Source organism: Bombina bombina, chromosome 1, assembly GCF_027579735.1.
Source record: "Bombina bombina isolate aBomBom1 chromosome 1, aBomBom1.pri, whole genome shotgun sequence".
NCBI classification, from domain to species: domain Eukaryota; kingdom Metazoa; phylum Chordata; class Amphibia; order Anura; family Bombinatoridae; genus Bombina; species Bombina bombina.
The window spans coordinates 1,045,268,068-1,045,292,859 of record NC_069499.1 but is presented as its reverse complement, the minus strand read 5'-3'; positions in this window follow the sequence as shown (position 1 = coordinate 1,045,292,859).

The window sequence follows — 24,792 nt, the reverse complement described above, 5'->3', positions numbered from 1 at the left end:
ACTTAAACCGCCATCCCCACACTTTGCAAAGTAATTAAAATCTAAACCTCCTTACCTAACCCAATTAATATTACCCATAAATTAATTTAAAATATTCTAACTACCTTAAAATAAATAAAAAGTTTTACCTTTAACATTAAATTAGAACATAAGCTTACCCTAACAAAATAACCTTAACATTACTTAAAATTAAAAAACCCACCATTACAAAAAAAAAAAAAACCCTAACATTACAAAAAATAAAAATAACATTTACACAAAAAAAACACAATTACAAAAAATAGCAATGTATCGCCTAGATTACGAGTTTTGTCGGTAAAAACTTGCGGGGCTAACGAGCCTTTTTTTTCCAGCGCTTACTTTAAACAACGCTGGTATTACAAGTTTTCTGAATGGCTGCGTTAGCCTCATTAAAGTGAGCGTTGAGCAAAATTTAGCTCCACTTCTACCTGTAATACCAGCGTTGCTTATGGTAACGGTAAGCTGGCAAAACGTGCTCATGCACGATTTCCTCATAGGATACAATGGGGCTGAGCTGGCTGGAAAAAAACCTAACACCTGCAAAAAAGCAGCGTCCAGCTCCTAACGCAGCCCATTCTTTCCTATGGGGAAATAAAAGTTATGTCTGCACCTAACACCCTAACATGAACCCCGAGTCTAAACACCCCTAACCTTACACTTATTAACCTCTAATCTGCCGTCCCCGCTATCGCTGACACATGTATAATATTATTAACCCCTAATCTGCTGCTTCGGACATTGTCGCCACCTACATTATAGCTATGAACCCCTAATCTGCTGCCCCTAACATCGCCGACACCTATATTTATTAACCCCTAATCTTCCGCCCCAATGTCGCCGCCACCTACTTGCACTTATTAACCCCTAATCTGCCAACCGGACATCGCCACCACTATAATAAATGTATTAACCCCTAAACTGCCGTACTCCTGCCTCGCAAACACTATAATACATTTTATTAACCCCTAATCTGCCCCCCCCAACGTCGCCGCCACCTACCTACAATTATTAACCCCTAATCTCCCGCCCCCAACATCGTCGCTACTATAATAAAGTTAATAACCCCTAAATCTAAGTCTAACCCTAACACCCCCCCCTAACTTAAATATAATTTAAATAAAATGAAATAAAATTACTATAATTAAATAAATTAATCCTATTTAAAACTAAATAACTTAACTATAAAATAAACCCTAATATAGCTACAAAATAACTAATAGTTACATTGTAGCTATTTTAGGATTTATATGTATTTTACAGGCAACTTTGTATTTATTTTAACTAGGTACAAATAGCTATTAAAAAGTTAATAACTATTTAATAGCTACCCTAGTTAAAATAATTACAAAATTACCTGTAAAATAAATCCTAACCTAAGTTACAAATACACCTAACACTACACTATCAATAAATGAATTAAATAAATTAACTACAATTATCTAAACTAAAATACAATTAAATAAACTAAACTATAGTACAAAAAAACCAAACCACCTAAATTACAAAAAAAAAAAAAATATTACAAGAATTTTAATCTAATTACACCTAATCTAAGCCCCCTAATAAAATAAAAAAGCCCCCCAAAATAATAAAATTCCCTACCCTATACTAAATTACAAAAGTAATCAACTCTTTTACCAGCCCTTAAAAGGGCTTTTTTGCGGGGCATTGCCCCAAAGTAATCAGCTCTTTTACCTGTAATAAAAATACAAGACCCCCCCAGCATTACAACCCACCACCCACACACCCCTACTCTAAAAACCCACCCGATCCCCCCTTAAATAAACCTAACACTAACCCACTGAAGATCACCCTACCTTGAGCCGTGTTCACCCAGCCGGGCCGAATTCTTCATCCAATCCGGGCGATTGTGGTCCTCCATCCGGCAGAAGTCTTCATCCAAGCGGGCCAGAAGAGGTCCTCAATCCGGCAGAAGTCTTCATCCAAGCAGGCCAGAAGAGGTCCTCCATCCGGCAGAAGTCTTCATCCCATCCGCGGCTCCATCTCAAGACCTCCGACGTGGAACATCCTCCTCGGACGACGGACTAACGATGAAAGAAGGTTCCTTTAAATTATGTCATCCAATATGGTGTCCCTTGAATTCCTATTGGCTGATAGGATTCTATCAGCCAATCGGAATTAAGGTAGGAAAAATCCAATTGGTTTCAATCCGATTGGCTGATTGGATCAGCCAATAGAATGTGAGGTCAATTCTATTGGCTGATCCAATCAGCCAATTGGATGAACTTCAATTCGATTGGCTGATTAAATCAGCCAATCAGATTTTTCCTACCTTACATTCCGATTGGCTGATAGAATCCTATCAGCCAATCGGAATTCCAGGGATGCCATCTTGGATGATGTCATTTATAGGAACCTTTCATTCGTCCTTAAGTCCGTCGGCCGAGGAGGATGTTCCGCGTCGGAGGTCTTGAAGATGGAGCCGCGGATGGATGAAGACTTCTGCCGGATGGGGGACCTCTTCTGGCTCGCTTGGATGAAGACTTCTGCCGGATGGAGGACCTCTTCTGGCCCCGCTTGGATGAAGACTTCTGCCGGATGGAGGACCACATCACCCGGATTGGATGAAGAATTCGGCCCGGTTGGTTGAACACGGCTCAAGGTAGGGTGATCTTCAGTGGGTTAGTGTAGGTTTATTTAAGGGGGGATCGGGTGGGTTTTCGAGTAGGGGTGTGTGGGTTGTAATGTTGGGGGGGGTCTTGTATTTTTTTATTACAGGTAAAAGAGCTTATTACTTTGGGGCAATAACCCGCAAAAAGCACTTTTAAGGCTGGTAAAAGAGCTGATTACTTTTGTAATTTAGTATAGGGTAGGGAATTTTATTATTTTGGGGGCTTTTTTATTTTATTAGGGGGCTTAGATTAGGTGTAATTAGATTAATATTCTTGTAATATTTTTTTATTTTTTTTGTAATTTAGTGTTTGTTTTTTGTACTATAGTTTAGTTTTATTTAATTGTATTTTAGTTTAGATAATTGTAGTTAATTTATTTAATTCATTTATTGATAGTGTAGTGTTAGGTGTATTTGTAATTTAGGTTAGGATTTATTTTTACAGGTAATTTTTGTATTTATTTTAACTAGGTAGCTATTAAAAAGTTATTAACTTTTTTTTTTTTTTTTTAAATATAAAATTTTTATTGATTTTGATAACAAATAAAACATCCTTTTAACAAGAGAAAAGAAAGAGAAAAGAAATCACAGGGATCTGAGTTTAGCATACAAATCGTAAAGCTCTAAAACGGCCTAGACTGCAAATAGCCACAGATTTCAACCAACAGATATCTGATCCGTGGGCTTCTGGAGTATAGTGGTCTCAGTTGTTACAGTCATTGACAAGTCTTTTATTATCCATTTTCGTTTCCCTGGAGATGTTAGCCAAATTCTTTCCCATAAGTCATAGGTGTTGTGGAGCAATTACTATGTGCTATAACTTCTTATACATAAGTCTAAAATCAATCCCTAGTCCAACAAAAGAAGGGTACAGGGAAGTAACAGAGGGGAAGAGGGGGTGGGGAAGAAATAAAAGGGGGGGGGGGTGTATCTGACAGAGACATCCCTGATGTGATGTTTGCGCTGAAGTTATTAAAACATCCGCACCAGCGGAGTAAAAAGAGTTATATATTTTGAAAAGGGTTTCTAATTTCCTTACTCTAAAGATGCGTCTGGTGTATGGGGGGTCTATTGTGTTGCGTGGCAGTAACAGAGTCCCAGTAAAATCTGATATCTGCATAAAATGCAGGATTTACCTCTCTTAAAATAGCCATATTCTTTCACATGAGAGCATCTTGTCTGTATTTTGTAACCAGCTGTCTTGTGATGGTATTGTGGGGGATTTACAGTATAGGGCGATCAGTGATTTGGCGCTATGAGTCCAATACGTATCAGTGTTTTGCTAATTTACATTGGAGAGGGGTGGTTTCGTTTAGGAGGATCAATTTTGGGTTTAGGGAGAAGGCCCGCCTCTGCCAATTTTCCCAATGTGGCCTCTATTTCCTTCCAATATGGGTGAAGTTTGGGGCAAGACCACCACATATGTAGAGTGGTGCCCCGTTCACTGCAGCCTCTCCAACATAATGATGGGGAGCTGGGGTAAATGTTGTGTAGCCTAGCTGGTGTCAAGTACCAGCGCATAAGCACTTTTGTAGTTGAGTTCAATAACCTTGGGGGAAGTGGAGGAGGTACGTGTGTTCTGATATATTTGTAGCCATTGTTTAGATCCATTGCCATATCTAGTTCTCTGTGCCATTTAGCTACATATGGGGGAAGTGAGGGGGTTTTGTGCATTTTGGAGTATCCCTTTAGCTAGTTGAAAGTGTACCTCTGGCAGTTTTCCCTGCTAAGCAGATTTGCTCAAATGGTGTCGGCAAATCTTAGAAGGTCTATTTTTGTTGGGAGATGTCATGATAAAGTGTCATAATTGCGCATATTTTAGCCACGGGGCAAAGGAGCCAAATAGAATTGGTGCAAGTTCCTCTCTAGTTCTTAGTTTGCCTTGCGTAATCAAGTGTGCTATGGGAACGGAGTCTAGTAGCTCAGTAATTAGTGTGTCTTTTTTCCTGTTATCATAGCCCCCCATCAGTTCTATGTTGGGGAAAATTGGAGTAAGCGGGGAAGTGGGTGTAGACAATGTTGGGGCTGTTTTGATTAAGTGATCCCATGTGCTAAATATATGTCGATAGAGTATAGACGATTGGCAAGGAGAGGTGCGCCTGATTTTTAGGGAAGCCAGCAAAGAGGGCCTGGGTTTAGGGGATCTAAGCAACTGGGAATCAATCGCTACCCATGCCTTAGAGTCTTTTCTACAATGCCAATCTAGTATTCTCTGCAGTACTGATGCATGGTAATATAAGCTTATGTCTGGCAATCCCAATCCTCCATTCTGGAGGGATCTATACATTGTTCCCCGTGCTATCCTTGGACGAGATTTACCCCACACAAAGGCATTTACAACTTTTTGAAGCTGTTGTATGAATGTTTTAGGAAGGGCGATAGGTATTGCCTGTAGTATATACAAAATTTTCGGGAGTATTGTCATTTTGATCGACTGTATCCTGCCCCACCATGACAGGGGTTTGTCCTTCCAGGAGGAAAGAGAATGCTGTATAGAGTGTAGGAGGGGTCGGTAGTTCAGAGCGAACCATCGCCCTGGACTAGAGGACAATACCACGCCTAAATATTTTAGATGTGAGTTATGAATTTTAAATGGACACACTTGTGTGAAAGCTGCAAAGGTATTGGTAGTCATAGAGATATTTAAGAGTTCTGACTTTAAATAGTTTATGTGAAAATGCGAAAATCTACTGAACTTATCAAATTCCCGGGTCAGGTTGGGCATGGATATGTCGGGGAGCGTTAAGGTGACCAGCACGTCGTCCGCGAACATAGCTAGTTTGTGTGAGTCTGGAACAATGTTAATACCGTGTATGTCTGGATTTTTCCTGATATGACAGGCTAGGATCTCCATCGTGAGGACAAAAAGTATGGGCGATAGTGGACAACCTTGTCTTGTCCCGTTATGAATATGAAAGCTGTGTGATAATACCCCATTTGCGCGGACTTTTGCCGAGGGGACCATTATATAGGTGAAATATTCGTTTGATCATTAGTTCCCCCGAAGCCAAAATGTTTAAGTGTGCTAAGCAGGAAAGGCCAGTTCAGCCTATCAAAGGCCTTTTCTGCATCAGTGGAGGCCAGGACAGCGGTATTTGTTTTGTTTTAACATATTCCATTAAATGGAGAACCCTAATCGTGTTGTCTCTGGCCTCCCTGAGCGGAACAAAGCCGGCTTGGTCTACATGCACTAGAGTTGGGAGTATTTTGCTAATCCGGTTCGCCAGTATTTTGGCATATATTTTTATATCCCCATTCAATAGGGATATAGGGCGGTAACTACTTGGTTCTGTGGGTGGTTTTCCTGCTTTGGGGATAACTGATATGTGCGCTTCTAAAAGGTTATGGGAGAGTAGGCCATCTTTATCAAGGGAGTTGAATAGATTCATGAGGTGATGGTGCCAGGATGGACTGGAACTGTTTGTAATATTGAGGCCGATAGGCCATCAGGGCCAGGGCTTTTACGCAGTGGTGTACTATTTATGGCTGCTAAGACTTCTTGTAGGGTTATGGGGTCCTCCATTTGCTTTGAGATATGGTTAGGTAAAGTTGGAACGTTGGCCCCTAGAATGTAAGAGTCTATTGCCTCGTTGTCTGTGGAGTATGGGGTTACAGGAATATTATAGAGCTTTTTGTAATAATCTCCAAATACATTTGCAATTGCTCTACTATCGTGGGTGTATGCCCCTTGTGTGGTTGGAAGGGATAATTTACGGAATAATTGGTTATTTGTGCGATTTCTAAGGGCTCTAGCCAGTAGAGGACCTGCTTTATTACCTTCTACAAAATAAAGTTTATTTAAATAGGTTGCCTTACGTTGTGCCTCTCTATTGAGTAGTTCATTCAGCTTGCGTCTAGTCTTAGTCAGTTGAATTATGTGCTGTTCATTGGATGGGGCCTGCATATGTAGTCTCTCAATATCTTGGAGTTGATGGATTAATGTGTTATATTTCCCATTATAGTTTTTCCTTGCAATAGATTTCTGTTTTAGGAATTCCCCTCTCACAACTGCTTTATGTGCTTCCCATACAAGGGCGGGGGATGAATCCGGGGTAGCATTATGTAGAAAATAGTCTTTGAGCGAGCGCGTGATTTTATCTTTAATTAGTGGCTGCAGTAGAAGCGTTTCGTCTAGTCGTCAATGAGGGTCAGATAGGGGTTTATTTGGCAGGGCCAGGGATAGTGTTACCATCGAATGGTCAGACCATGGGGTCGGCAGAATTTCCGAGTGCTTTACTAGGGGTAGGCTCCTCTGGTCTATAAATATGTGGTCTATTCTGGAATATGACTTCTGAGGATTTGAGTAAAAGCTATATGTCCTCTGTTCGGGGTGTTGGATTCTCCAGGTGTCTAATAGCGTTGCACTGCACAGGGCCCTAGAGATAGCACCCAGGGAGCTTTTGGGCATTGAGCTCTTTTTGTTAGAGCAATCTAAAGGCGGTTCCATAGCTACATTGCTATCTCCTGCTAGAATCAGCACTCCCTGTGTTACCTCTAATAAATTTCTAATCAGTTTTTTGAAAAAAACGGGCCTGGCCAGTGTTTGGCGCATAATATGTTGCAAGTGTGGTTGGATGGTTGTATATTGTACCTACTAGAATCAAGAATCGTCCCTCATTGTCTGTATATTGCTGAGTGAGTTGGAAAGGGATATTATGTCTAAATAGGATGCCTACTCCGTTCCGCTTAGTAGGTGCTGAATTAAAATATCCTATTGGAAATTGTTTAGAGGAGCATTTTGGTGTCATATGTTTGCAAAAGTGTGTCTCTTGTAGGAAGATCACCTCTCCTTTATGTTTATGAAACCAATTAAGGGCAATGGATTTTTTAGTGGGTGAGTTTAGGCCTTTAACATTTTGGGAGATTAGTAACATATCAGGGACTGCCATATGTGTTATAAGGGAGAGCGTTTATGTAGTGTTGTTTGTAGAGCCTATCAATTGCTATATATGAGTTGAAAGGGGTGTCTGCCAGTTTAATGCGATTATTTACGTGTTGCATGTCACAGTACCTGAGTATGAAAGCTCGCTGTTGATGTCTCTCAGCTGCGTCTCTGTCAGAAAAAGGGGTAAGAAGGAAAAGAGGGGTTGCATAGGGAACAGCGATCTCCTCTAGTGTAAGGATCCGCTGGAAGGAATAGAGAAAATAAGTAAAACATATAATGTATTAACAATAACATAATAGAACAACAATACTTAAAACAGTATCCCGTACAAGATGGGGGGGTCATAGTAAATAGAGAGAATTACCATGACAGAGCATTTCCATCTGAGATTTGAATACCAGGTAGTGGGGACTATCTGAGGGGTGGCTAGTGTTTGGTATACTAGTTTTAATGTAATCTACAGTGATAATACAATTGTATATGGTCACAAAACATTTCCTACATAGGTTACCAGAAACTTCTAGATCCCTGGCATAGTATTCTACTGAATAATAGGCAATTATGAGGCGGGCCAGTTCTTAAGTCTTTCATTTCAGGTTATTTCTCCTTCCTGCTGGGCTGTTTTTCAGGTTCTCTTTGTTAGTTTTCTTGGAAACTTTTGTCCAGGCAAGTCTTTGTTGTTTCGGTGCCGGTGATAATGAGTTATCTCCAGATCTTGAAGTGGATTCAGACGAGCTCATAGATGGAGGTGGAATATTTAAACTGCTGCAAAATTGCTCTAAGTCATCTGGGTGACTATATGTGACAATCTGGGAGTTGTGTAGGAAAACCCCATCTGTAGGGTATTTTTAAATCCTGGAGGTGCATTGTGAGATATCTCGCCTCTCTGCACTTGGAGAGTGTAATGTTACTTAGATCTGCATATATCTGTATTGTATCTCCTTCAAACAAGATTTGGCGTGTTTTCCTCGAGGCTGTCATCACTTTCTCCTTGTCTTTGAAGTTTTGAAATCGCAGAATTATGTCTCTGGGTGGCTTATCTTCTGGCGGCTTCGGACGCAAGGCCCGGTGGGCTCTGTCTAAGGGGATAACTGGTATATCTTCTTGCAGGATGTGTTGGAACAGTTGCTGCAGGTGCTGTTGGATTTGGGATGTTGTAACTTTCTCTGAGACGCCTCTTATTCTTAGATTCTGCTGTCTCCCTCTGTTGTCTAAATCCTCGACTTGGTTTTGAAGCTGTAGTATCATATCGTCATGCACTTGAAGAGTACGGTTTTGAAGTTCTGTAGTATTAGAAAATTGTTCCAAATCCTCCTCTGCCTGCATAACTCTATCCCCCAAGTCTGAGAGATCTTTCCTGACTTCAGATAGTCCATCTTTAATAAGTTTCCCAACTTGGGTGAAAAAAGAGGCAAAGTCCGCTTTAGTCGGGCAGATTCTGTATATCAGCTATAGTGAGGAGAGCAGGAGAATCCATCTCAGAAGTGGTCTGTTCAGCATCTGGCTGTTCAGCTGTGGCAGACATGGAGGATTCCATGACTTTAAAAAAGTTGTCCATTTTAGCATTGGGAGTTGTTAGGCCCTTAGTGTTTTTTTCTGGCACTGGGTGTGCGTCTAGATGCCATTTCTGGCTTTGTAGAATTAGTGTGAATAAGAATCAGCTTGTACCCTTTGCTGCACTGTGGTGACAAGTAGTATCTCAACCCAGGGTGGAGATGCAATAAAAATAAATAAGCAACAGTCCTTTTCAAGTGAGCTGCAAAACAGTGTCCTTACAACAAGAGCGTTGCCAATCCTGTACTAATCTGTCTAGGCACCAGTATTTGAGGATTGGTTTGGGCACTTTCAGGCTTTTGTACCTCTGCAGATCAGTGTCGTTTTCGGCTGCTTAAGGCGGTGCGTGGCGGGATCTGTTCACATGTTTAAGGTTGTTTTCTAATCGGTAGCAGCACACCCCTAAAACACTGTGCTGTGTAGTTTTTAAAGGGCTGGATTTGCAGGAGATATAATGCTTCTGCCCCAGGAGTTAATAATGAACTGTCTGGAGAGAGTCCTAAACCGACTCCATTAATAAACACCATGTTGGTCTGTTTCCCAAATAGTAAGTCATGCTATCGACAAAGCCTCCGTTAATTGTCTCTAAGAGGGTAACTGTAAGACATCTATGTAGTAGTAGGAGTGCTGTGTTCTTACCCCTGGTAGCGATGGCGCGTGTGTTGGCTTATCATTTTGACATGGTGCGCACTTAGGCCTGACACGCTCCGGGATATGATGCAGTTTTCAGTCGCCTCGGCAAAGCCCCAAAAGTGTTTTATTCGATGCCTCTAGGCTTCGCCTAGTATTAGGTTGTTTTTCCCGGCTTCACAATTGCCGGTATGTCCCTTGATAATGCCGTGGAAAGAGCTCCTCAAACCGGAGTTAGAATCATGCGGCCATTGCGATCCTCGGCCGGCTCCGCCCCCCAGTTATTAACTTTTTAATAGCTATTGTACCTAGTTAAAATAAATACAAAGTTGCCTGTAAAATAAATATAAATCCTAAAATAGCTACAATGTAACTATTAGTTATATTGTAGCTATATTAGGGTTTATTTTATAGTTAAGTATTTAGTTTTAAATAGGATTAATTTATCTAAATATAGTAATTTTATTTTGTTTTATTTAAATTATATTTAAGTTAGGGGGGTGTTAGGGTTAGGGTTAGACTTAGGTTTAGGAGTTATTAACTTTATTATAGTAGCGGCGACTTTGGGGACGAGAGTTTAGAGGTTAATAATTGTAGGTAGGTGGTGGCGACGTGGGGGGGGGGCAGATTAGGGGTTAATAAAATTTATTATAGTGTTTGTGAGGCGGGAGAGTGCGGCAGTTTAGGGGTTAATACATTTATTATAGTGGCGGCGATGTCCGGCTCGGGCAGATTAGGGGTTAATAAGTGTAGGTAGGTGGTGGCGACATTGGGGGGGCAGATTAGGGGTTAATAAATATAATGTAGGTGTCGGCGATGTTAGGGGCAGCAGATTAGGGGTTCATAGGTATAATGTAGGTGGCGGCGATGTCCGGTTGGCAGATTAGGGGTTAAATAATTTTATTATAGTGTTTTGCGATGTGGGGGGGCCTCGGTTTAGGGGTTCATAGGTAGTTTATGGGTGTTAGTGTACTTTTTAGCACTGTAGTTAAGAGCTTTATGTTCCGGCGTTAGCCCATAAAACTCTTAACTACTGACTTTTAAATGCGGTATGAGTCTTGGAGGTAGAGGCTGTACCGCTCACTTTCTCCAAGACTTGTAATACCAGCATTAGGCAAATCCCATTAAAAAGATAGGATACGCAATTGACGTAAGGGGATTTGCGGTAGCCAAAAGTCACGGAAGAAAAGTGAGCGGTACACCCTTTACCTGCCTGACTTGTGATACCAGCGGGCGTTAAAAAGCAGGGTTGGGACCTCTCAACGCTGCTTTTTAAGGCTAACGCAGAACTCGTAATCTAGCCGTATGTATGAGTCTCAATGTTAAAGCCATTTGCCTGCCTTTTTTTTTTTAACACCAGAGATCTCCAATCCCTCAGCCCTCATAATTTTTTCTGCAATATTTAAAAAAAATTTTTATCAGACAGTGTTAATATGAGTATAAGTGTACTTTGTTATGTATTTTTTTAAGTGTTTTGTGCAACTTTTTTGTTTCGGAAAACAGTTACGGGGCAGTCAAGTAAAAAAAAAAACCTTTCATGATTCAAATAGGGCATGTCATTTTAAACAACTTTCCAATTTACTTTTATCACCAATTTTGCTTTGTTCTCTTGGTATTCTTAGTTGAAAACTAAACCTAGGTAGGCTCACATGCAAATATTTTAGACCTTGAAGGCCGCCCTCTAATCTGAATGCATTTTTGACAGTTTTTCACCACTAGAGGGCATTAGTTCATGTGTGTCATATAGATAACATTGAGCTCACGCACATAAAGTTACCTAGGAGTCAGCACTGATTGGCTAAAATGCAAATCTGTCAAAAAAATTGAAATAAGGGGGCAGTTTGCAGAGGCATAGATACAAGGAAATTACAAAGGTAAAACTTATATTATTCTAACTGTGTTCGTTATACAAAACTAGGGAATGGGTAATAAAGGGATTATCTATCTATTTAAACAACAAAAATTCTGATGTTGACCGTCCCTTTAACCACAGATCTGAGATTGTGGTAAGGATTGGAGCGTAAAGGGTGATTTTGCTCCACTTGTAATATCAGCGCAATGAAAATGGCTCGCAAAAACGTGATTGCGCTAGCACAAAACCATTTGCACTTCACTTGTAATCTAGCCCTATATATACATGTGTGTGTGTTTATATGTGTATATATGTGTATACATGTGTTTATATGTGTAAATATGTATATGCAAACATCTTTACACATAAATTCACATGCATTGTTATTCATTTTAATGTCTTTTGAGTAGAATTCTCTCTTTCTTTCACTTTTTTCTCTTTTGCTCTTTTTCATTCTTTCTTTTTCTCTTTCTTTCTTTCTTTTTCTCTTTCTTTCTCTCTTTCTCCCTCTTTCTCTCTCTTTCTCTCTTTCTTTCTCTCTCTTTCTCTCTCTCTCTTTCTTGCTCTCTCTTTCTCTCTCTCTCTCTCTCTCTCTCTCTTTCTTTCTCTTTCTCTCTTTCTTTCTCTCTTTCTCTTTCTTTCTCTCTTTCTCTTTCTTTCTCTCTCTCCTCTCTTTCTTTCCTTTCTCTTTCTCTCTTTCTCTCTTTCTTTCTCTCTTTCTCTTTCTTTCTCTCTTTCTCTTTCTTTCTCTTTCTCTCTCTTTCTTTCTCTCTTTCCCTATTTCTCTCTCTCTCTCTCCTTATATTTTTGTAGCAAACCCATAAGGATGAAATAGGTGCAGCCTGATTTCCCCCATACTGACTTCTTGTTGGACACTTTCTATGGTGCTGTGGGTATATATTTTATATAGTTATTATGCAGCCCCCTGCCAGTTTGTTTTGAACTTTGACCAACAACTATTTACACATTGTTTTAGCCAGTAAGGTTTTCGCTTTGGTGACAGACATGGCTCTAAATGGAGCTGCTTGCCGAGGCAACTGCATGAGCAGTAAAAAGCAAAAATGTTATGACTCACAGAGAAAGTCATTGTAAGAGGGGCCCTAATGACTCACAGAGAAAACTCATTGTAAGAGGGGCCCTAATGACTCACAGAGAAACTCATTGTAAGAGGGGCCCTAATGAATCACAGAGAAAATCATTGTAAGAGGGGGCCCTGCACAAACACGCTATTGTTTGGAAAAGTTGGGAGAAGGAAAAAGGAGGAACTCTCAGTGTAGAACACAAATGGAGGAAAACTGAGTGGGGTTATCGAGCTGGAATAACCACAAGGCAAACTAGGGTTGTATCACAATTTAGGATCCACATCAAAAAACAAAAACAACTAAAATGAAGTTGCCTTATAAATTAAACTTTTAAAAAATCCAATGATGTATCTCTACCTCTATAGTTTAGTGGGTTTTTTTGTTTGTCTTTATAAAAATGAGTTGGTAGCAGCAGGGTCAGTAGGATGTTGGTAATTTATTTTATGGGTTTCTGAGGCTTTAATATATTATCTTGCTTAGGGTCTGCAATCATCATAATCTGTTTTCGGGGAACCCCCGTGTAATTTCCTTTCGGTCACTGCAATAAGGTGTGAACCCTGTCTCAGGTGGGATACTTTGCATTTTCACCACAACCTATCCCTTAATGTACTGTGTTGTTCATATTTTAAATACATTTGGGTAATTACCTGAAGGAGGTTTGTGTCTACAATCCCTAGCGAACCTCCATAAAGACACCTCTACTGTCACCTCTTTGACAAATAATTCAAGACAAGAGGTTATCTCAGATCACGAACAACCTCAATTTAAAAGAATATATCATCTGATAATCCTGCCTCAGAAAAATGATGAGAAATGGCTCAGTGTCCAATGTCCCCCTATCTGAGGTGAAGGACAAAGTACAACAAATATAGGTATGTGAGGCTAGTGAACATTGTACCCAGTATTCTTCTTTGCTCAGATTTATGGAATCTTACTCTTCAAGTTTTGTTTTTATCCCTCTACAACGACAATAAGGAATTGACAAGTCTGCTCTGTTTTTGATTAGAAAATGTTTTATTGTTTTAATGTAGAGTAAAACAATTCACAAGCTTAGTAATATACATTATTTTCTTTATTGTATTTTTCCAAAGCCATCAAATATTGTACAGCTTCATAAAGCAATAACTGATTGATATGCAGGAATGTTACATTATGTGTAATTATGCCCAAAGGTTTACAATATTCGGGTTGTTTATTTTCCAGTCTTTTCAGATCAATCAAAACTCCCAGTTTAAGAAAAATAGTATTAAAGGACAAAATGTAAATCTAAAAAGATAATGTCTTCTTATATTTTTTTACCATAAAAATGTTTTATTTTACTTTTTTTTGTGTGTGTTTTGCAAAAGGGTTTGGCGAACTGGGGCGAAATTACATATGCGGCGCAAGCGCCAGTACAACTGCTGAAACCTGCGCCACCCGTAATTTCACCTCGTACATCAGAGTATCACATATATGGCGCCGGCAGTTCATAAAGTGCCGTAAGTCGGATAAACTAGCGATGTCTAGAAATGAGCGTAAATACAAATTTCTGGAGTCGCCAGTTACTTACGGCACTTTAGAAACTGCCAGCACCTAAGAAAATAAAGAAAATATAAAATCTCCTGTAAAAGTCTAACCCGCCTCCCAAAAATAAACCCAACACATAAAACCCCTATATCCGCCATCAAACCCACATCGAAACTAATAATAAAAGTATTAACCCCTAAACCGACAACCCCCCACAATACAATGTGCCTAATTAAACTATTAACCCCTAATCCATCATTAAAAGTATTTAGCCCTAAATCTGCCAACCCCAACATTGAAAACTACCTAATAAAAGTATTAACCCCTAATCCGCCACTAACCCACATCGCAAAGTACCTATTAAAACGATTAACCCCTAATTCACCATTAACCTACATCGCCACAAACCTTATAAATCTATTAATCCTTTATCGACCAAACCCCCACAACGCAAGTACCCTAATTAAATTACAAAGCGTCCTTACGTAATACCCACTATATTAACCCCAAATTACATAAAATAATAAAATACTAAATTATCATTAAAATAAAAAATCCTAACAGTATTTGAAAAATAAACCTAACATTAAATTAAAATAAATTAATCTAAAATTACCAAAAATAAAAAAGTCTAACATTACAGAAAATAATTAACAAAATTATCCAAAATAAAAAAATTAAACCTAATCCCTATGAAAATAAAAAGCCCCCCAAAATATAAACACCCCCTAATCTAATGCTAAACTACCAATATTTTTGTAGGGCATTGCCCTAAGTTAAGCAGCTCTTTTGCATTTAGCAGTACCCACCACCCACCAAACCCCCAAAATAAATAAACCTAACACTAAAAAAAACCTAAACTACTCATTGCCCCTAAACTCTAAAGGGGCATTTGTATGGGCATTGCCCTTAAAAGAGCATTCAGCTCTTTTATTGCCCTTTAAAGGGCATTCAGCTCTTTTTCAAAGGCCCATTAAAACCCTAATCTAAAAAACGAACAAAAAAAACAACAGATTAAAAAAAAGTCTAAGTCTAACCCCTAGATAAGTACTCACGGTTCCTGAAGTCCAGGGTGAAGTCTTCCAAGCAGCGATATCTTCTATCTTCTTCCAGGAACAAGCCGGAGCAGAGAGGAGGGCGGAACTGAAGACCAGTGACCGCGGAACTGAAGTCCGTCGCAGAGCCATGGAGCGTGGAGATCCTCTTCGTACGATCACCGCCAAACACTGAGGATTGAATTCAAGGAACGCGTTTAAATATGGGGTACCTTGAATTCCTATTGGCTGATTTGAGTCTTCAAATTAAAATCAGCCAATAAAATGAGAGCTACTGAAATCCTACTGACTGTTCAAAGGTAGAGGTAGATAGATATTGTGCATGCATTAGGTGTTAGTTACTATTTTAAGGGGGTTACGGTGCTCACATACTCAGCACAAGTCTTGCTGCGCATGCCTATGTGTGGTAAGGTGAAAATGGAGTAAAATGTCTCAATTTTCGCCGAGTAAGTCCTTGTGCTGAATATGTGATACTGATTTGCGATGTGGTTCTATGTTAGCCTATAGGAGTAAAAATTGCGGGCAAAGGGTGAAATATACGCAGCGCCCTCAAAAGCATATGTACTCTGGCCCTGGTGTTCAATGGTTTACTGCAGTTCAGCCATAATTCTGAACTGATTGTGAGAAGTGAGGAGCATCTGTAGTTTCTCTAAGCTGAGAAATCCTATTGCTTGCACAGTTCTGTAGCATTGGTTTAGTCCCTCTGTTTGCATCCTTGATTTTGTTTGTTTGCAGATTTAATTTTTGTATAAAAGATTGTATCATGTTATATTCCCTTTGTGCTTTTGACAAGTGCTTAAAGGGTGAGTGAAATTAAAATTAAATCTAGATAGAGAATTCAGATTTCCAATTTACTTAAATTATTAAATTTGCTTTTCTCTGCTGGTATCCTTTGTTGAAAAGAATACCAAGGTAAGCTCAGGAGCAGCAATGCCACTACTGTGAGAAAGCTGTTGGTTGTCGGTGTCTGCACATATATGCTCTCAAGGATACCAGACAGCTAAGGCTACCCCCCACCCCACTACTACATGGCTCACTCCCTGTTACATAAGATTTGGCCATTTCATGGCTTATGGGATCTCCCAGATGCGTGCTGTGTGTTGTTTTGCTGTGTACACTTGGTCATGGAGGAGCTGATCTATGACCGGGAAAAACCCTCCTAGGCTGGCCGGGCTCCTGGAAGTTCCGGTCGGCTGCCTTACAATGGACACCCGTCTAACCCCTCTCAGGCTGGCCGGGCTCCTGGAACTCCCGGTTGGCCACAGAACACCTGCTAACTTTACCCCTGGTCACTCAAGCGGCCCTTTGTCCCAGTGCTCTACTCTTTTGGGGGCTGTTAACCCCTAGGGAGGACAAGAGGTGGGGGGATTACGAGAGGGGAGCTTCTTTGGAAACTGGGGGTTTTGGACACCTCTACCCCCATAACTTCAACGGGCTGTATCTCTGGTCCCCAGTAACGAATCACGCCGCTTTTTGGACTGTGGCTTCAAATGACACACCGGAATCACCCCAAAATCGTCACACCTGGGTCCTCGTATTCTCTGAGACTATGGCTGCTATGGAGGCGCCGGTCTGTCTGGAGGGGTGGGAATGGTGGGAAAATTGTGCAGTTGTCCAGTGTCTTATCAAGATGAGCTTTGTGGGGTGGCTACAGGCTGTGGTAATTTGCCACAGCCTGTAGTATGTCTAGTTATTTGGGTGGGCTCCTGCTAAAATCACTTTCCTGGCCTACATAGCAGCCTGTTCCAGGCAGAAGAGGGACCCTCTGGCAGAGCTACCTAGTCGGGGTAGCCAGAGTCTGCCACAGGGTGGGACCCTCAATACCGGTGTTGTCATCAGGGGTGGCTACAGGCTGTGGTCACTTGCCAGCTACATAGCTGCAGTTGGCAGGGAGGAAGCAGGATCCGTTTGGCGGAGCTACCCAGTTGAGGTAGCCAGGGTATCCATCACATTGGTGGCAGCGGTGGGATCTGATTCTTCCACACAATTCCTGCTGGCAGAGGAGAAGGGCCACAGTAGCCGGTAACTGTGGAAGTCGAATTTCTAAGGAGAGTACAGGAGGCGTTGGCCCAGCTGGATGGTCCTATTTACCTACAGGATGAGCTGGAACAGAGGGACCTGATCCACCGGGACCTCTGGTGGGAGGCTCTTTAACAGGAGCGGCAGGACAATGGAATGACACAAGGTTTCGGGTTTGGCAGACCGTGAGAGTGCCTTCCCTTTGAAAAAGCAAGAATGTAAGATTAGGAGCCAGCCCATTTTTTATTTAGCCAGTGAAAGAAAAGTGGCGTTGCTCCAACCCGGAAGGTGTGGACACTGTTATCCAATCCAAGCAAAGAATTTAAAGCAAGCAAAAACGTGCACTGTTAGCGGGGTGCCAACCGAAAAATGAGCCAAACTAGCCCAAAAATAGAACCAAGGAAGGAAAAGGCAGCAGTCCAAAAAATTCCCTGAGTTTTAAAAAATCGATGCTTTATTTTACAAAGAGTAAAAACATGCACTGAAACGGCAATCACAGTGGAAGGAGGAGGCCGAGTCCTCCATTTTTGGTTTAGCACCTGGGTATCGCTTGCTGATTGGTGGCTACATTTAGACACCAATCAGCCAGCACTACTTAGGTGCTAACCCCAAAATGGGCTGGCTCTTAAGCTTTATTTTTCAAATAAAGATACCAAGAGAATAATGAAAAATTGATAATAAGAGTAAATTAGAAAGTTGCTTAAAATTGCCTGCTCTATCTGAATCTTTAAATAAAAAAATTGGGTTTAGTGTTCCTTTAAGCAAAGTACGCAACCATAACACTAAATTAAGCAAAGTACAAATTCATAAGTAAACAACAAATTAAACTAAATACACAACCATAAGTAAACAACAAATTAAACTAAATACACAACCATAAGTAGACAACAATTTAGGCAAACTACACAACCATAAGTAAACAACAAATTAAGCAAACTACACAACCATAAGTAAACAACAAATTTAACAAAATGCACAAATTAAACTAAATACACAACAATAAACAAGCACAAAGACAACAAAAACACAACAAAAAATAGGCACAAAGACAACAAAACAGCTGTAAACAAGAAATATTTTTTTATTCACCATCCAAACGCTTCATGAGAATTAATTCACAAGAAGAAAAAAATCCAGGAAGGGAAAAAAAATCAGGCTTCTCTTTTTTTCTTTATCAGAAGTAATCCACAAGGAATATGAAGAAAAAAAAGAAAAAAAATCTATCGCCTGGATTTAGAGTTCTGCGTTAGCCGTCAAAAGCAGCATTAAGGGGTCCTAATGCTGCTTTTGGCCGCCCGCTGGTATTTAGAGTCAGCCAGGTAAAGGTGTACTGCTCACTTTCAAGCCGCGACTTTTCCATACCGCAGATCCCCTTACGCCAATTGCGTATCCTATCTTATCAATGGGATCTTCCTAACGCCGGTATTTAGAGTCTTGGCTGAAGTGAGCGTTACACCTCTACCAACAAGACTCCTACCGCCCATGGAAAGGCTGTAGTTAAGAGCTTTATGGGCTAACGCTGGTATATAAAGCTCTTAACTACAGTGCTCTAAAGTACACTAACACCCATAAACTACCTATGTACCCCTAAACCGAGGTCCCCCCACATCGCCTCCATTATAATAAATATTTTTAACCCCTAATCTGCCGACCGCACATCGCAGCCACCTACATTATCCCTAATCTGCTGCCCTTAACATCGCCGACACCTACATAATATTTATTAACCCTTAATCTGCCCCCCCCAACGTCGCCGCTACCTTACCTACACTTATTAACCCCTAATCTGCCAACCGGACATCACTGCCACTATAATAAATGTATTAACCCCTAAACCGCTGCACTCCCGCCTTGCAAACACTAGAATAAATTGTATTAACCCCTAATCTGCCCCCCCCCCCATGTCACCGCCACCTAACTTCAGGTATTAACCCCTAATCTGCAATATAATTATATTGTAGCTATTTTGGGATTTATATTTATTTTACAGGTAACTTTGTATTTATTTTAACTAGGTACAATAGCTATTAAATAGTTAATAACTATTTAATAGCTACCTAGTTAAAATAATTACAAAATTACCTGTAATATAAATATAAACCCTAAAATAGCTACAATGTAATTATTAATTATATTGTAGCTATTTTAGGGTTTATTTTATAGGTAAGTATTTAGTTTTAAATAGGAATAATTTAGTTAATATTATTAATATTATTTAGATTTATTTTAATAATAATTAAGTTAGGGGTGTTAGAGTTAGATAGGGTTAATATAGTTAATATATATAATAAATTAACTATATTAACTATATTAACCCTAATATAATTAGGGTTAATATAGTTAATATAGGTGGCGGCGGTGTAGGGGGATTAGATTGGGGGTAATACATTTATTATAGGTGGCGGCGGTGTAGGGGGATTAGATTACAGGTAAAATAGCTGATTACTTTATGACAATGCCCCGCAAAAAGCCCTTTTAAGGGCTGGTAATAGAGCTGGTTACTTTGGGGCAATGCCCCGCAAAAGGCCCTTTTAAGGGCTGGTACTAGAGCTGGTTACTTTGGGGCAATGGCACGCAAAAAGCCCTTTCCAGGGCTATTTGTAGGTTTAGACTTAGGTTTAGGGGTAAAATTTTAGTATTTTAGGGGGTAATACATTTATTATAGGTGGCGGCGGTGTAGGGGGATTAGATTAGGGGTTAATACATTTAATATAGGTGGCAGCGGTGTAGGGTGATTAGATTAGGGGGTTAATATAGTTAAAATAGGTGGTGGCAGTGTAGGGGGATTAGATTAGGGGGTAATATAGTTAAAATAGGTGGCGGCGGGATAGGGGGCTCACATTAGGGGGTAATAATTTTAATATAGATGGCGGCGGTGTAGAGGGATTACATTAGGGGTTAATAATTTTAATGTAGGTGGCGACGGTCTAGGGGGATCACATTAGGGGGTTAGACATTTAATGTAGGTGGTGGTGGGGTCCGGGAGCGGCGGTTTAGGGGTTAAACACTTTATTAAGGATGCGGCGGGGATCGCGGTTGACAGGTAGATAGACATTGCGCATACGTTAGGTGTTAGGTTTTATTTTGCAGCCAGTTTAGGGAGCTACGGGGCTCCAATACTCAGCGTAAGGCTTACTACGCCTGCAATTTGTGGCGAGGTGAAAATGGAGTAAGATTTCTCCATTTTCGCCATGTAAGTCCTTACTCTGTATATTAGATACCAAACAGCGCTGGTTTGGTATACCTGTCTATGGGCCCAAAAACTATGGCCGAAGGCAGAAATATACGAGCGTAACTTCTAGGTTACGCCGTATATAGGATACCAAACCAGCGCAATATTTGGCGTCACCGGCTTTTGCGGGCGATGCTGCATATCGGATCGCGGCCAAGATTTTTTATTTATGAATGTTTGAGGGATTTTATTGTCACTTTATAGTTAATGTCCTAAAAGGCTTATGGGAAAAAAAACTTTTTAAAGTTAAATCTGTACTTATGTTCTAAGCTATATAACAATTATTAGTATGTTTATATTACTGAAAAAATATAGGCTTATGTCATGAAATATATAACTAGCCACAATAAAAAAGTAAAATTAAGGATCTATTAATGTTCTGTAAATTGATTCTTCCCCTTCCTTTTTCATTGACAATAGTAATATTTTAAATGAGCTGTCAAATTTGCCTAGCCTCTATATGATGCAAATTCCTATAGGATTAATAACACCCATTTGAAGCAGCAAGCATCTTAATAAATAACTGTTTATCTGGGCAAGTGACCACAACTATTTACATGAAAGTAAACATAATTGCAATAAAAATATATAACCAGTGAGAATATAAATATATGCCCTATTTAATATAGTGACTACAACAAAGTTGTAAACGTTTTATTTAGTATCTTTTATTACCCTGTTCTTCTGAACATAAAAAAAAAAAAACACAGCAAGAGGTCATAATAAATTTCACCATTGTAAATAAGGAAGAGCAAAGTGCTAAAATGAAGCATTTCTTAGAACAGAGCATAACAGAATGTTTTGGCTAGTTTGGGAATTCTGCACATTTCCTTTCAATAGTGTATGTGATACACTATATGGATAATGTAAGTGCACAAATATATTGAATTTCACATAGCATATTTTCTCAAATATTTTTATTGGGAGTTAAACAGACATTAAAGGGACACTGACCCAAATTTTTTATTTTGTGATTCAGATAGAGTATGCAATTTTAGGCAACTTTCTAATTTACTTCTATTATCAAATTTTCTTCATTTTTTTGGTATCTTTATTTGAAAAGCAAGAATGTAAGTTTAGATGCCGACCCATTTTGCTGATTGGTGGATACATTCACCCACCAATAAACAAGTGCTGTCCAGGGTACTAAACCAAAAATTGGCTGGCTCCTTAGCTTAGATGCCTTCTTTTTAAATAAAGATAGCAAGAGAACAAAGAAACATTGATAATAGGATAAATTAGAAAGTTGCCTAAAATTGCATGCTCTACCTGAATCATGAAAGAAAAATTTTGGATTCAGTGTCCCTTTAACCCCTTAATGACCACAGCACATTTCCATTTTCTGTCCGTTTGGGACCAAGGCTATTTTTACATTTTTGCTGTGTTTGTGTTTAGCTGTAATTTTCCTCTTACTTATTTACTTTACCCACACATATTATATACAATTTTTCTCGCCATTAAATGGACTTTCAAAAGATACCATTATTTTCATCATATCTTATAATTTGCTATAAAAAATTTTTACAAAATATGAGGAAAAAAATGGAAAAAAAACACACTTTTTCTAAATTTTACAACCACCAAAAAACACCCATGCTAAATAGTTTCTAAATTTTGTCCTGAGTTTAGAAGTACCCAATGTTTACATGTTCTTTGCCTTCTTTGCAAGTTATAGTGCAATAAATACAAGTAGCACTTTGCTATTTCCAAACCATTTCTTTTTCAAAATTAGCGCTAGTTACATTGGAACCCTGATATCTGTCAAGAATCCCTGAATATCCATTGACATGTACATATTTTATTTTAGAAGGCCTCCCAAAGTATTGATCTAGGCCCATTTTGGTATATTTCATGCCACCATTTCACCGCCAAATGCGATCAAATAAAAAAAATTGGTCACTTTTTCACAAATGCTATCACAAACCTTAGGTTTCTCACTGAATGACATTGTATAACTTTATTTAAAATGTAAGAACAATATAATTTATCAAACATACTGTATATAGGTTTACAGAATAAAGTTAATTATTATTCAATTTTTATTAATTCAAAATAAAAGAGTGCAAGAGTCTGCTTTAAAAAGTGACATCACTAAAATACGCCATTGTTCATAACACAGTAAATACAATCAGGCACTTAGACATATCTCATGAGGTATTACATTAGGTCATAGTTATATATACCAGTACATTACACTTACAGTATGGTACTTTTGCAACAAGAGGCTATTTAGGTCATAGCATATATTATATTATTAAAATCTTTTTATGTATGCAATTATATAGACAATTTATTTACTCCAGGAAATATAATCTAAAATGATTGGTCATGCTATAGAATGTATTACAATGATGTGAATATATGTAAGTAGTGCATTTAATGACTTAAAAAAATAGAAGAAAATGGTAATTATTACTTATTATTTATTATTAAAAATACAATTGATTTATCTTTTTAAAATGTAAAATTTAAGTTCAAAAGAATGCTATCATAAGTACTAATGCATTCTTAACTTAGAAAAGAAAAAGAGAACAATCAGAAACTAGTACTAATACAAGTTGCTCATTGTGGTCATTTATGAGATGGTGGGAGGGAACCTTGAAGTGATACTGGGAAGAAAAGTGGATGCTAAAGTGGTGTAGGTAGAAAAGCAGTAGAGGACAATACACTAGACTAGACCTGTTGTAGGATATCATAGCTGGTTATACAAAAAATGACCTATAGCTATGCTTTATCAATTGTAAATATTTATAATACATCCTTATAAATGTCACTTTTTCCATTTAAAACCCCCCCAAATAGTTATGTTCCTGATTAGTATCATTCATTGTATTATTATTATTATTATCAAGGGTAGAAATTATTTTAAAACCAGAAATATGAAAAGCTATCTGCATCCACACAGGAGCTTCTCTTACCTACACTATATGACAGGACTATGTGAACTTTGCATGTAAATTTAGCTTTCATTTTACCACCTTCTTACAAATATAATACTTGTGCATTATAATGCTCAGAACACTGCGCTCCTACATTTTACCTGGGTGTGCCCAACTTTTTTTTCCTGGTATGTGGTGGAAAGGTAAAAGGTATTTATATTTTCACTATTTTATACACAAAGGTAAAAGGGCACTATAAAGGCAATCTCCTCAGTTTTTTAATCTTAGAAATACTTTATATATCTGTATCAATTTTTATTTTCTACTGAGGAGTGGTTATAGTATTTGGTTAGAGCATGCAAAACAATTGGGAACAGAATTCCCTGGAGAGAAATGCTTTGTTAGCACTCTTTGCCCAGACTGGTTGTGGGGGCAAAAAATGCACTTTTATTTGAACTTTTAAAAGATGGGTGAACACAACAAATTAAAATCCCTATTGTGAGCAATTTTGATGTAAAAGTATCAATGTGTCCCTATATTATGGCTATTGTGACTTTCTACAATGTTTTAAGTAAGGTCTGACCTAACTATAAATATCCAACACTAGCATGGACGCTAATCAGCGCTAACAAGGAGAATATTGTGAACGTTAGCAGTGAATAAAACCAAGCACAATTATTTGCCCCTCTTACTATTGCTCGGAAATCACACACTCATCCCCAGCCCTGGCATACTCCTCTGACACGGTACCTACGCAGATGTTCCCGTACTGCTGAACGGCATTGGAGAAAATCAAGGAGTTCAGCTGATTTTCTTCATTACAAATTCATCTTGAACTCTTACTATTCTGCCCTTAATCTCCACAAGCAACACTACTTCTCTACTCTTATCTCTAATCTTTCTTCAAACCCAAAATGTCTGTTCTCCACTTTCAATACTCCGCCCTCCCACACTTCCTAATACAACTTCTCTGTCAGCTCAAGACTTTGCCAGTCACTTCATTAACAAAATTGACTCCATCAGACATGAAATCAGCTCTCAACATAATTCCATTCTCTCCCCCCCTCAAATGCTCTCACTCAACCACAATCCTCATAACCTGAAACTTAGTTCATTCTCCCCTGTTACTGAGGAAGAAGTTTCGGCACTTATACTGCGCTCTCACCTCACTACCTGTCCCCTTGACCCTATCCCCTCACAGCTACTCCCCTCCCTCTCTGCTACCCTTACCCCTATACTAACACATATTTTCAACCTCTCCCTCAGCACTGGTACATTTCCCTCATCGATGAAACATGCACTGGTCACACCTATCCTCAAAAAACCTTCCCTTGATCCTACCTCCCCATCCAACTACCACCCTATTTCCCTCCTCCCTCTTGCTTCAAAGCTTCTCAAAAAACTAGTATATGCACGCCTATCCCATTTCCTTACGTTAAACTCCC